Source organism: Helianthus annuus, chromosome 3 (assembly GCF_002127325.2).
Source record: "Helianthus annuus cultivar XRQ/B chromosome 3, HanXRQr2.0-SUNRISE, whole genome shotgun sequence".
In the NCBI taxonomy this organism is placed as follows: Eukaryota; Viridiplantae; Streptophyta; class Magnoliopsida; order Asterales; family Asteraceae; genus Helianthus; species Helianthus annuus.
The window spans coordinates 113,469,910-113,483,540 of record NC_035435.2 but is presented as its reverse complement, the minus strand read 5'-3'; the positions used below and the strand labels follow the sequence as shown (position 1 = coordinate 113,483,540).

The 13,631-nt window shown below is 40.1% G+C and overlaps 1 non-coding gene across 1 annotated transcript; it reads left to right on the top strand.

The window, feature by feature from the left end:
* Positions 1 to 816: 816 nt before the first annotated feature.
* TRNAE-CUC lies at positions 817 to 884 on the top strand. Its single transcript has one exon. It is a non-coding gene; the product is annotated as a tRNA-Glu (tRNA).
* The last annotated feature ends 12,747 nt before the right edge of the window (positions 885 to 13,631 follow it).

Here is a 13,631-nt window from a genome sequence, read left to right as displayed (position 1 = left end):
TCAAGGTAAGAAGGAAACGCATGCACCTGATTTTTGTCGCTTGATGCCCATATCTTCTTCTTCTCTTCATAAAAACGGTTGTTTCTCGAACATCATATACCTACAAATTCTAATCCTTGTGTAGAAGCATGCTTCTCACAACCATTGAAATTTGTTAGGTGGTTAGTTCTACCATTTTTATAAAAGTGTTACCAAGTCATACGTTAAATTACCTTGATTTTTTTGTGGAAAAATAAGTTACAACAATAACAAGCTTAACTCACTTTCGTAGGAATCACGGTTGCATTTAGCTTATGCAACAAGCCCTTTTAAACCCCCCAATAGCTTGGGATGACGAGAGGTCTCGTGAGGGTTATATAGGGAACACACCCACAACGTTCATTTAACTAGGCAGAAAAAATAAATAATAACGAAAAAGAAATAAAGAAACTAAAGTATACAACAACAACAACAACACAAAACATACCTTGCTTTTACCGCTGATATCTCTCGTTGGGATCAACTGGCGGGTTTGGCTGGTATGGATAACCAGTGAGGGCTTCAAACATCTCCCTGTAGTTATCAAGTGGGCTCGACTCTCCTTGAGGTGGTTGCTGATAGGGTATCGGAATGAAGCTGGAGTCTATGGCCTCGGGCCAGTGAGGAGATGGGTCGGATGGGCCTCGTGGAATGGGGAGGATGGGGTAGTCGGTCCACCCCGAGTGCTCGACATAAGGAAGGCCGGCCTCATAATCTCTTCGATGTCTCTCCTGATCATGGAGGATTTTGGCATTATTAATAGCCGTTTCCTGTGAGACAAATAAGGCACTCCTGATCGTGTAGTATAGTGGTAAGTATTCCCGCCTCTCACGCGGGTGACCCGGGTTCGATCCCCGGCAGCGGCGCCAAAATTTGATCGGAGTGTCGCGCTCCGGGCAAAGATAATATTTATAAGCCCAAATTACCCTTAACTATGTGTTAGTGGTAGCAAGGGGTCGAACCACGAAGAGTATGTGGTTTGTGTGTGGATTCGATTGAATTAGAACAATTGTAACAATTTATGAAGCTTGCCAGTTATTTTTGTAGTTTTGTTTAATTGAAAGATGTGAATTTGAACTAATAGAATTGATTTAATTAATTAACAACTAACAATTAATGATTGAAAGAAAATTGATTCCTAAACAATAATAAGAAAAAGGGTTCACACCCGGTTTCGGTAATTGCCAACCTAGGGTTTCTACAAGTTTTTAGATTCAACTCAATTGCATACGATTAGCGGATTTAGTGTACCGTGACTTAGGTGCCAATAACTATCAACGTATCGAAAAACGGACAAGAATGCACTTTGTAATCAACACAGGTAAAACCTAACCATGACAATGCATAACTACACATAGCCATTCCGTAAAGTCATAACTTTTAACATCGTTCGACAATTTACGAATACGAAACAAATGTAAACTATTGTCAATGGTTTCAAAAATCAAACACAATTTGTCACAAAGTTGAAACAAGAACAATTCGAAACCCTAAAATTAACAACTACCTACATCGGGGTGAAACCAATGTGATTAGCCGCTCATGGTTGACGAAGCTTGAACACCGAATGCTTGGAATGGGAATGAAGTCATCTCGAAGCTTGAATGGTGAAGAATTGGTGGATGTTGAGGGTTTTGGTGATGGATGATGGAATGATGTATGAATGATTAGGGTTTAGAATGATTGATTGTGGTTAGTGATGATGATTCGGGTGATGTTGTGATGGTAGATGGAATGGAGATGAATGGTGAGTGAATAATGCTCCAAGGATCAAGTTCAAACTCTCCAAAAAATGTAACTTCCGAAATTGAATGCTTCCAAGCCAATGAAAAACGATTTAAGCTGAAAATCCCAAAAATCCGTTAGTCAAAATCCCTACCCGTCGCCGACGGGCCTGACCCCGTCGCCGACGGGTTCCCCTGGTTGCTGTTTCATTCGACACCTTATATTGCTGGTTACGGGTATTTTTGGCCGACGGGTGTTTCTAGAGCCCGTCGGCGACGGCCTCTTGAGTACCAACTTCTCATTTTTCATTCCTCGCACTCCCGGTTGATCCGTAACGCGTCCCGGTGCTCCGGTTTTCGACTCGGTGACTCGTAAAGCTCCCGAAAAGCTCCTTAAATTCTATCAAACCTGCAAAACTCATTTTTTGATTAAAAGTAGGCTATCCGAATTTAGAACTTATGTAAAAACATCAAGTTATGCAATAACGAACACCTGTTTTCAACCATGTATTAATCGTTCCCTCACACACCCAAACAAAATGGGAGGGCCGAGCGAAAACACCGTCACATAACCGAAACCGGTCTAGCTATGATGTTTAATGCCAAAGCCCCACCCAACCTATGGTTTGATGCCTTCACCTCCTTCACTATATTATAAATCGCCTACCCACAAAACTTCTTGACAATAAATCTCCGTTTGAAGTTTTGTTCAACCAACCACCCACTTACTCAAACATGCGTATTTTTGGTTGTCTTGTTTTTCCCTACCTTAGAGACTACACAAAAAATAAACTTCAACCAAGAAGTGCTCCGTGCATATTCATTGGTTATAGTCCTAGGTGTAAAGGTTTTCGGTGTCTTGAACCAACATCGGGTCGTATCTACACAACCCGACATGCAAAATTTGATGAAGACATCTTCCCTTTTCACCAAAATTCGACATCAACCAACAATACTAACCTACCCATTACCAATTTTGAGGAACACATACCCACTCCTACCAACCCTCAAACACCCTCACCAACAATACCAAAATCCTCTAACCCACCCAAACCAACCACACCTTTCTGTGATGACATACCACCCCCTCACCCTCTCGCTGAACCTCCCAATAGTCTACTTCCCTCACCCTTATCCAGCCCAACAAACACATCAAGCCCATCTCACTCCCTTCCACCCAGCCCACCATCCGTCCCTCTACCCACGGCCCCCTCACCCTCTACTCGCTCAAGCCCACCAAACTCCCCACCACCCGGCCCACAAAGCTCCCTACCATCCGATCAACTCGACCAACCCACTCCACCTTCCGCTTCATCAACAACCACAACCTCCACCAACAATCAACCCATTAACTCTCATCCCATGACTACTCGTGCAAAGGACGGGATCTTCAAACCCAAACACTTTGCTAATCTCTCTCAAACCACCACTCATCCTCTACATCACTCTTTATTCTCTTCCCACATTCCTAAAGGCATCAAAACCGCTCTCAAAAATCCTAAATGGATTCAAGCAATGCATGACGAACTAAAAGCTCTTCATGCCAATCAAACTTGGACTCTTGTTCCTCGACCCGCTAGCACCAACATCATTGGTTCTAAATGGATTTATAGAATCAAATATAAATCAAATGGATCCATTGATCGCTACAAAGCACGTCTTGTGGCTCAAGGATTCGCTCAAATACCGGGTCTAGACTTCTCTCACACCTTTAGTCCGGTCGTTAAGTCTTCCACTATTCGGGTTGTTCTTAGCCTCGCCACCATTAACAAATGGTCCCTTCGGCAATTAGATGTCAATAACACCTTTCTCAATGGCCATCTCACCGAAACCATTTTCATGGAACAACCGCCGGGTTTTGAAGATTCAAACCGACCCAACTATGTGTGTAAACTCAATCATGCTCTTCATGGTTTAAAACAAGCACCACGTGCTTGGTTTCAGCGCTTAAGCTCCTTTCTTCTCAATCGTGACTTTCGCAACAGTCGAGCCGACACATCTTTGTTCGTTTACAACCACCAAGGTATCTTAATTTATATTCTTGTTTATGTTGATGACATCATTATCACCGGGAATAATGACCATTTCATCAACAACTTCACATCATGTTTAAACAAAGAATTTAAAATTAAGGACCTTGGCCCCCTAAATTTCTTTCTCGGACTCAAAGTTCATTACACAAAAACGGGTCTATTTCTAAACCAATCTAAATATGCTCATGACATTCTCACCCGAGCCGGTTTACTTGACTCAAAAACGGTTGCCACTCCTCTCACATCCAAAGATGTTTTCACCTCTCACGGCAACCCATTTCATGATCCTACTCTTTATCGCTCTCTCGTAGGTGCTCTACAATATCTCACCATCACTCGTCCCAATCTCTCCTCTGCCGTTAACCAAGCTAGCCAATTTCTTCAAAATCCTACAACCGACCACTTCCAGCTAGTAAAAAGGATTCTTCGTTATGTTAAAGGCACCTTATCACATGGTGTAACTTTTGATCGTCCTCCTAACACTACTTTACTAGGTTTTTCAGATGCAGATTGGGCTCGATGTATCGACACACGAAGATCCACATACAGCTATTGTATCTACTTAGGAGGGAACTTAGTCTCTTGGAGCGCTAAAAAGCAACCAACGATGTCCAGATCCAGCTGTGAGTCAGAATACCGTGCCATGGCAAATACGACCGCATAAACTATATAGTTAACTCACCTTCTTCGGGAACTTCATGCTCTTCCACCGGGTCGACCGACACTATTATGTGACAACAAGAGTGCCCTATTTTTAAGTCAAAATCCAATATCCCACAAAAGAGCCAAGCACATCGATATTGACTATCATTTCGTGCTTGAATTGGTAACCGCCGGCAAGCTTCACACAAAATTCATCGCAACCGACAAACAAGTCGCCGACATTTTTACCAAGAGTTTGCCAAAATCGTTGTTTGAAAAATTGTCACAGCCCCTGATCCCTGATTCTCGGGAACGGGCGGCCGCGAGCCAGTTTCGGTGGTATCACATTTATTTATTCAATTTGGCAGCGGAAATTTTCATCAGGACCGTAGTTAGGAAATATGTTATCAGAGTAAACCACCACATTTTATAATATTAAACACATGGGTAAAAACCCAAGTTTTCAGTACACACATTTCATAGGAATCAATCCTATTTTATTTAAATAAAACATCTATTTTATTCTTAGGTAACTTTATTGCCACTTTTCCAAACCTTCAGTGCTGTCCAGGTGGCTTCTATTTGGCTTTCACATTTTGTTACCTGAAACGCGTTTTAAAAACATTTTGTCAGTGAGAAATACTGGTGAGTGAATTCCAGTTTAATCAAGTTTAAATAAAAAGTCACAGTGAACATTATTGAGGACGCATCCGCAATTACATTTGTTTCCAAGTTATATCAATTACCACCACACGGTAATGTCGTTCCGACTTATGGTCATGTTACTCCTTTACCAGGTGGTAACAAATTTTGTATACAAAACCCTAAATTTACTGACTGTAATTGTATTCTTACAAATACTCAATAACTGCTATTCGCATGGAAAAATATTCAAGGTTTTGTAAAAACAGTTAACAAAAAGTGGATCGACTCATAAAAAGATTTACACAAACAGAAGGATCACTCACATTTCTGTCTTAGATTACTCTTTTAGGGTTTCCTTGTGAAAATATATAAATTACACAAATGCACGTGTGTTAGTATAATAACCCATTTTAACATTAGTAATACCCTCCCCGAGACGGCATTCCAACGACTACGTCGGGCAGAACCATGACAACCATTACGGAACCCTAGATCAATCGGGCAGAGTATCTAATACGTATCCAGGGGTTATAATACTTACAACGAGGCAGAGCTTCGCTAATTAGGGGGGTATTAGACTCGGGTATAATGCCCACTATTCAGAAATTGAGATTGAAAGAAAGAAAATGAATGATCGGAACTGAAGGCTCGTTGCCTTCTTACATAGGGCTGAAATCTGGTCTCCATGCGGCCCACGTAAAGAACAGACAGGGCTTACGCGGCCCGCGTCAAAGCTGGGTCAACACGTAGCTTGTCCCAGTCATGACTTTAATTTATATTCTTGTTTATGTTGATGACATCATTATCACCGGGAATAATGACCATTTCATCAACAACTTCACATCATGTTTAAACAAAGAATTTAAAATTAAGGACCTTGGCCCCCTAAATTTCTTTCTCGGACTCAAAGTTCATTACACAAAAACGGGTCTATTTCTAAACCAATCTAAATATGCTCATGACATTCTCACCCGAGCTGGTTTACTTGACTCAAAAACAGTTGCCACTCCTCTCACATCCAAAGATGTTTTCACCTCTCACGGCAACCCATTTCATGATCCTACTCTTTATCGCTCTCTCGTAGGTGCTCTACAATATCTCACCATCACTCGTCCCGATCTCTCCTCTGCCGTTAACCAAGCTAGCCAATTTCTTCAAAATCCTACAACCGACCACTTCCAGCTAGTAAAAAGGATTCTTCGTTATGTTAAAGGCACCTTATCACATGGTGTAACTTTTGATCGTCCTCCTAACACTACTTTACTAGGTTTTTCAGATGCAGATTGGGCTCGATGTATCGACACACGAAGATCCACATACAGCTATTGTATCTACTTAGGAGGGAACTTAGTCTCTTGGAGCGCTAAAAAGCAACCAACGATGTCCAGATCCAGCTGTGAGTCAGAATACCGTGCCATGGCAAATACGACCGCATAAACTATATAGTTAACTCACCTTCTTCGGGAACTTCATGCTCTTCCACCGGGTCGACCGACACTATTATGTGACAACAAGAGTGCCCTATTTTTAAGTCAAAATCCAATATCCCACAAAAGAGCCAAGCACATCGATATTGACTATCATTTCGTGCGTGAATTGGTAACCGCCGGCAAGCTTCACACAAAATTCATCGCAACCGACAAACAAGTCGCCGACATTTTTACCAAGAGTTTGCCAAAATCGTTGTTTGAAAAATTGTCACAGCCCCTGATCCCTGATTCTCGGGAACGGGCGGCCGCGAGCCAGTTTCGGTGGTATCACATTTATTTATTCAATTTGGCAGCGGAAATTTTCATCAGGACCGTAGTTAGGAAATATGTTATCAGAGTAAACCACCACATTTTATAATATTAAACACATGGGTAAAAACCCAAGTTTTCAGTACACACATTTCATAGGAATCAATCCTATTTTATTTAAATAAAACATCTATTTTATTCTTAGGTAACTTTATTGCCACTTTTCCAAACCTTCAGTGCTGTCCAGGTGGCTTCTATTTGGCTTTCACATTTTGTTACCTGAAACACGTTTTAAAAACATTTTGTCAGTGAGAAATACTGGTGAGTGAATTCCAGTTTAATCAAGTTTAAATAAAAAGTCACAGTGAACATTATTGAGGGCGCATCCGCAATTACATTTGTTTCCAAGTTATATCAATTACCACCACACAGTAATGTCGTTCCGACTTATGGTCATGTTACTCCTTTACCAGGTGGTAACAAATTTTGTATACAAAACCCCAAATTTACCGACTGTAATTGTATTCTTACAAATACTCAATAACTGCTATTCGCATGGAAAAATATTCAAGGTTTTGTAAAAACAGTTAACAAAAAGTGGATCGACTCATAAAAAGATTTACACAAAAAGAAGGATCACTCACATTGCTGTCTTAGATTACTCTTTTAGGGTTTCCTGGTGAAAATCTATAAATTACACAAATGCACGTGTGTTAGATTAATAACCCATATTAACATTAGTAATACCCTCCCCGAGACGGCATTCCAACGACTACGTCGGGCAGAACCACGACAGCCATTACGGAACCCTAGATCAATCGGGCAGAGTATCTAATACGTATCCAGGGGTTATACTACTTACAACGAGGCAGAGCTTCGCTAATTAGGGGGGTATTAGACTCGGATATAATGCCCACTATTCAGAAATTGAGATTGAAAGAAAGAAAATGAATGATCGGAACTGAAGGCTCGTTGCCTTCTTATATAGGGCTGAAATCTGGTCTCCACGCGGCACACGTAAAGAACAGACAGGGCTTACGCGGCCCGCGTCAAAGCTGGGTCAACACGTAGCTTGTCCCAATCATGATCTAGCCTTGCCACGAAGATGACACGTGTCATCACCGGGCTACGCCATCAATTGAGACCCTCGCGACCCGCGTTAACTTAATGGAAGTCTTATGCTGCACGCCTGAACTTAAGAAGTCAAACGGAGTCAGGTGCTGGTCCTTATACCGCCCGCGTAAAAGCTTGGGGTGGGTCTACGCGGCCCGCCTCAGCTTAATATTTATTGTTATTAATTTATTTTATATGTTATGATCTATTTTGGGCTCGGTTTTCACATACGGGATATATATAAAGACAATTTGGGATATTTTAAATAATTTTAGGGCATCGGAAAAATTATCGAGGGTGTCGATTCAGGGTTGTTATATCCTCCCCACCTTGTTTTAGAGCTCGTCCTCGAGGTCTACTGGAACAAGTGTGGATATTTCCGTTGCATTTCTGATTCATGCTCCCATGTGTATTCAGGTCCTCTTTTGGAGTCCCACTTCACTTTGACCAGAACTAATCTCTTATGCTTGAGATTCTTAACTTTCCTATCTTCAATCTGTAGAGGCCTCTCTACAAACTTAAGTTGTTCATTTACTTCTATATCTTTAAGAGGTACTACGAGTGATTTATCAGATAAACACTTTTTGAGATTAGATACATGAAATACATCATGTATTCCTGCCATTTCCTCTGGAAATTGTAGCTGATAGGCTACAGGTCCTATTCTTTTAATAATCTCAAAAGGTCCAACATACCTGGGATTTAGCTTTCCTCTTTTGAAGAATCTTACCACTCCTTTCCAAGGAGAGACTTTTGATAATACCTTGTCTCCTACCTGGAATTCTAACGGTTTGCGTCTGTTGTCAGCGTAGCTCTTTTGTCGATCACGTGTTGCTTTCAGTCGTTCATTGACTTGAATGATCTTATCTGTTGTTTCTTGTACTATCTCAGGTCCAGATAATTGCTTTTCCCCAATTTCTGCCCAACAGACTGGGGTTCTGCACTTTCGTCCATAAAGTGCTTCGAATGGTGCAGCATTGATACTTATGTGATAACTGTTATTATAAGAAAATTCTATTAAAGGTAAGTGATCATCCCAATTACCTCCGAAATCAATTACATAAGCTCTAAGCATGTCCTCCATGGTCTGAATTGTCCTTTCGCTTTGCCCGTCCGTTTGAGGATGATAAGCGGTGCTTAGATTCAGCTTGGTTCCCATTGCTTTTTGGAAACTTGACCAAAAATGAGATGTAAAACGGCTATCCCTATCAGAAACAATTGATAAAGGTATTCCATGTAATGAAACGATTTCATTTACATATAATTTGGCTAATTGTTCTATGCTAAAAGTTTCCTTCATTGGTAAGAAATGAGCTGACTTAGTTAGCCTATCTACAATCACCCAGATTGTATCATTACCTTTTCTTGTTTTGGGTAATTTGGTAACAAAATCCATTGTTATTAATTCCCATTTCCAAACTGGCATTTCTAATTGTTGTAATAAACCTGAGGGTTTCTGATGTTCAGCTTTAACTTGTGAGCAAGTTAAACATTTAGAAACATAAGCTGCTATATCCTTTTTTATTCCTATCCACCAGAAATTTTTCCTTAAATCCTGGTACATTTTATCACTTCCTGGATGCATCGTATATTTAGATTTATGGGCTTCTTCTAATATACGGTGGCGTAAATTTCCTAACTTAGGTATCCACATTCTCTTTTTATGGAATCTCCAAATTCCATATGTTCCTTGTTCTAATTCCTTAATCATTCCTTTTAATTTTTCAGTATCTTCCTTGATTACTGATTCTTGTGCTTTTCTAATCTGATCGTTTAAATCTACTTGTAGATTTAATTTAAGAGAACGTACCCTTTTTGGCTTTTCGTGATATTTTCGACTTAACGCATCTGCCACTACATTGGCTTTTCCTGCATGATACTGGATATCACAATCATAATCGCTAAGCAATTCTATCCAGCGTCTTTGTCTCATATTTAACTCTTTTTGCCCAAAAACATATCTTAAGCTTTTATGATCTGTGAATATGGTAAACTTACTACCATAAAGATAATGTCTCCAAATCTTAAGGGCAAAAATTATGGCTCCTAATTCCAAATCATGGGTTGAATAATTCTCTTCATGACTCTTGAGCTGTCTAGAGGCGTAAGCTATAACCTTTTGACGTTGCATCAACACACATCCATAACCTAACTTAGAAGCATCACAAAAGACTACAACGTCTTCAGTTCCTTCTGGTAATGCTAGTATGGGTGCATGGGTCAATCTTTGCTTAAGGGTTCTAAAGGCTTCTTCTTGTTTTGGTCCCCATTCAAACATAACAGATTTACAGGTTAACTTAGTTAAAGGAATGGCTATTCTAGAAAAATCTCGAATAAATCTTCTATAATAATCGGCCAATCCTAAGAAACTTCTAACCTCGGTTGGTGACTCAGGGGTTTTCCATTTGGTAATCGCCTCGATCTTTGTTGGATCCACATGAATTCCTTCATGGTTAACTAAATGTCCAAGAAATTGTACCTGTTCTAGCCAAAATTCGCACTTTGAAAACTTAGCGTAAAGCTTTTCCTTTCTTAATAGACTTAAAAGTAAGTGCAAGTGATTTACATGCTCTTCCTTACTCTTAGAGTAAATTAGAATATCATCTATGAAGACAATTATGAATTTATCCAAATATGGCTTACATATTCGGTTCATCATGTCCATAAATGCGGTTGGGGCATTGGTTAAACCAAATGGCATGACAGTAAATTCATAATGACCATACCTTGTTCTAAATGCGGTTTTAGGAATGTCCTCTTCCTGTACCTTTAATTGATGATATCCTGATCTTAAATCGATTTTAGAGAAAAATCAAGCTCCTTGAAGTTGATCGAACAGATCATCGATCCTCGGTAATGGATACCGATTCTTAATCGTGACTTTGTTCAATTCACGGTAGTCAATGCACATACGCATTGATCCGTCCTTCTTTTTAACAAATAAAATCGGTGCTCCCCATGGCGATGAGCTTGGTTGTATGAATCCTTTCTCCAACAATTCGTCTAATTGTTTCTTTAGTTCTTGCATTTCAGCGGGTGCCAGACGGTAAGGTGCTTTGGCAATCGGTGCTGTTCCTGGTAGCAGATGGATTCTGAATTCGACTTCCCTGTCTGGCGGTAGTCCTGGCAATTCTTCTGGAAAGACATCTGAAAACTGTGACACGACTAGAATGTCTTTTAATTCTTTTCCTTTAGTGTTAGTGATTATAGAAATCAAATACACTATAGATCCTTTTCTTATATAACTTGCAGTTTTCATCACAAAGATGAATTTAGTGGATCTAGATGATTTATCTCCTTTGATTGTGATCTTTTCACCCCTTGGTGATTTTACTTGATTCGACTTTTGATCACATAAAATATTGGCTTTATTGGCTATTAACCAATCCATTCCTAACAGAACATCGAATCCAGCCAGATTCATTGGGTAAAGGTTTGCAATAAACTTTTGATTAAAAATTTCTATTCTTGCTCCCTGCAAGATTTCAGAAATTCTAACGGTTTCTCCATTTGCGGTTTCTACTAGACATTCTTGTGGTAGTTTAGTTAATGATTGATTTAGGAATTTGCAAAACGAAGTATTAATAAAACTTTGGTTTGCATCAGAGTCAAATAATACTTTAGCAAAAATATCATTAACTAAAAACGTACCAGCTATTACGTCCGGAATCATCCTGGCTTCATCTGCAGTTAGAACGAATGCTCTAGCATTTTTAGGATTCTTGTTGTTTGCAGCTGGAGCCAATTTCAGACAGTTTGGCTTGATGTGACCTTTTTCTCCACAGTTGAAGCACAATCCATTGGTTGGTTTCCTTCTACAAGTTTCTTCCTTATGTCCTGGTGCTTTGCAGAAATTGCAGTAAGTAGAGCATTTTCTAGAATGTTTCTTTCTGCAGGTTTTACAGTATGGTGCAGAAGTAGAACCTATGTTCCTACGGTTGGAATTCCCAGAATGGAATTCTTGAGTAAGTCTTTGGGATAAGTTTCTCCTCTGGTCTTCTTCTCTAGTTCGCACCAGTTCATCAGTCAAGGTATTGGCTAGTTCTACAGCTTCTTCTATGGTTTGAGGTCTAGCTGCCTTGACTACACGTCTAATTTCTCCAATTAATCCCCAGATGTAACGGGAGATTAATACCGGTTCAGGTGATGCAAGGGTTGGTACTATCCTAGCATATTCAAAGAATGTGGTAGTGTAACCCTTACTATCTACCCCGGTCATTCTAAGGTTCAGAAACTTATTTGCTATTTGTTCCTTTTCATTGGGAGGGCAGAATTTCCTTTCTACCATATTTTTAAATTCCTCCCATTCCATGTTATAAACCCTATCACTTCCTCTTGACTGGAGGATGGTGTTCCACCATTCTAGAGCTGCATTCTTAAATAAATTAGAAGCAAACATTATCCTATCTTCTTCGGCACACTTGCTTATTTTCAGAACAGCTTCAGTTTTCTCTATCCAGCGTAGAGCTGCAATGGGTCCTTCATTGCCCAAGAATTCTATTGGTTTACAGGACCAGAATTCTTTGTAAGAACAACCATATGGCATGGTTCTTCTTCTTTTGGGAATGGGCACCTGAAGTACTGGTCCATTGTTCACGCTGTGTTCTGGTTCACTTGGTCGCTTACTGCTATGCTTACTTTTATTATTCGCTTCTTGAACCGTTTAAATAATAAATGGCATTGCATCTATAATTCCTTGTGCCACTATGTGCTGAACGACACTATTATCCATTTGGTTTCCATTGTTGTTAGGATTCTCGTTATTCAGATTATTGTTATTCGAGTGGTTGTTGTTCTGGATATTATCATTCTGGTTTTCCTGATTCACTTCGTGGTCCATCTGAATATTTATCAAATATTAATATCACAAATAATATTTGAATATAGCCAATCACATGACACGCACTTTTGGTCAAAAGCGTCGAGCATTGGGACTTTTACTCTATTCATATATTATGCATCTATTACACACCAGTACTGAAATTAAAATTACAATACCGACTGAAATGTAAAGCTACAATACTAGTAGTATGCATCCGTAGTTTTTTTTCTAACACATACACACATATATTATTATTATTATATTATTATTATTATTATTATTTCTACCGTTCCTGCCATCACATTCACGGATATGGATTCATCCAAAAATCCATATTGCGCTCGTCGTATTTCCATACGAGATGCTCTCCCACCTGTCGCATTCTCTCACTGCTTTCTAAAATTTCCTCACCGAAAGTCCTAAGCTCTTGTACGTTTTCTGCACTCATTGGGGGTGCAGGTTCTAGGACTGGGTTTGGAATCTGAGGTGCGGGTTCCTGGTACGGGGCCTGGTATGGGTAGGGATTCTCTAAGATCTCCCTAATGTATGCATCATTAACGTAATAGGGATCTTGAGGATCTAACCCTGGGTAGGCTCCAAGGTTGGGCATTGGCACAATTTCCTGTATTGGGTTTTGTTGCACATAGTCCCTAACATCGTCCCACCAGGGGTCGTAATTGTTTGGGTCTAGGGGATTTGGTGCAGGTACCCTAGGTATCTCCTCCGGGTTGTAATCAAGCATTTCTATTTGGTTTTCAGGGTTTTCTAGCTCCATGGGTTGGTCAGGAATCGGTGGTTGTGGTTGGGGTGCTACCATTTGCTCCAGGTTTGGGTCAGCTGCAATGGTTGCTAAAATATGGATATTGGCTATACCCCTATTGAGCATATCCTGGGC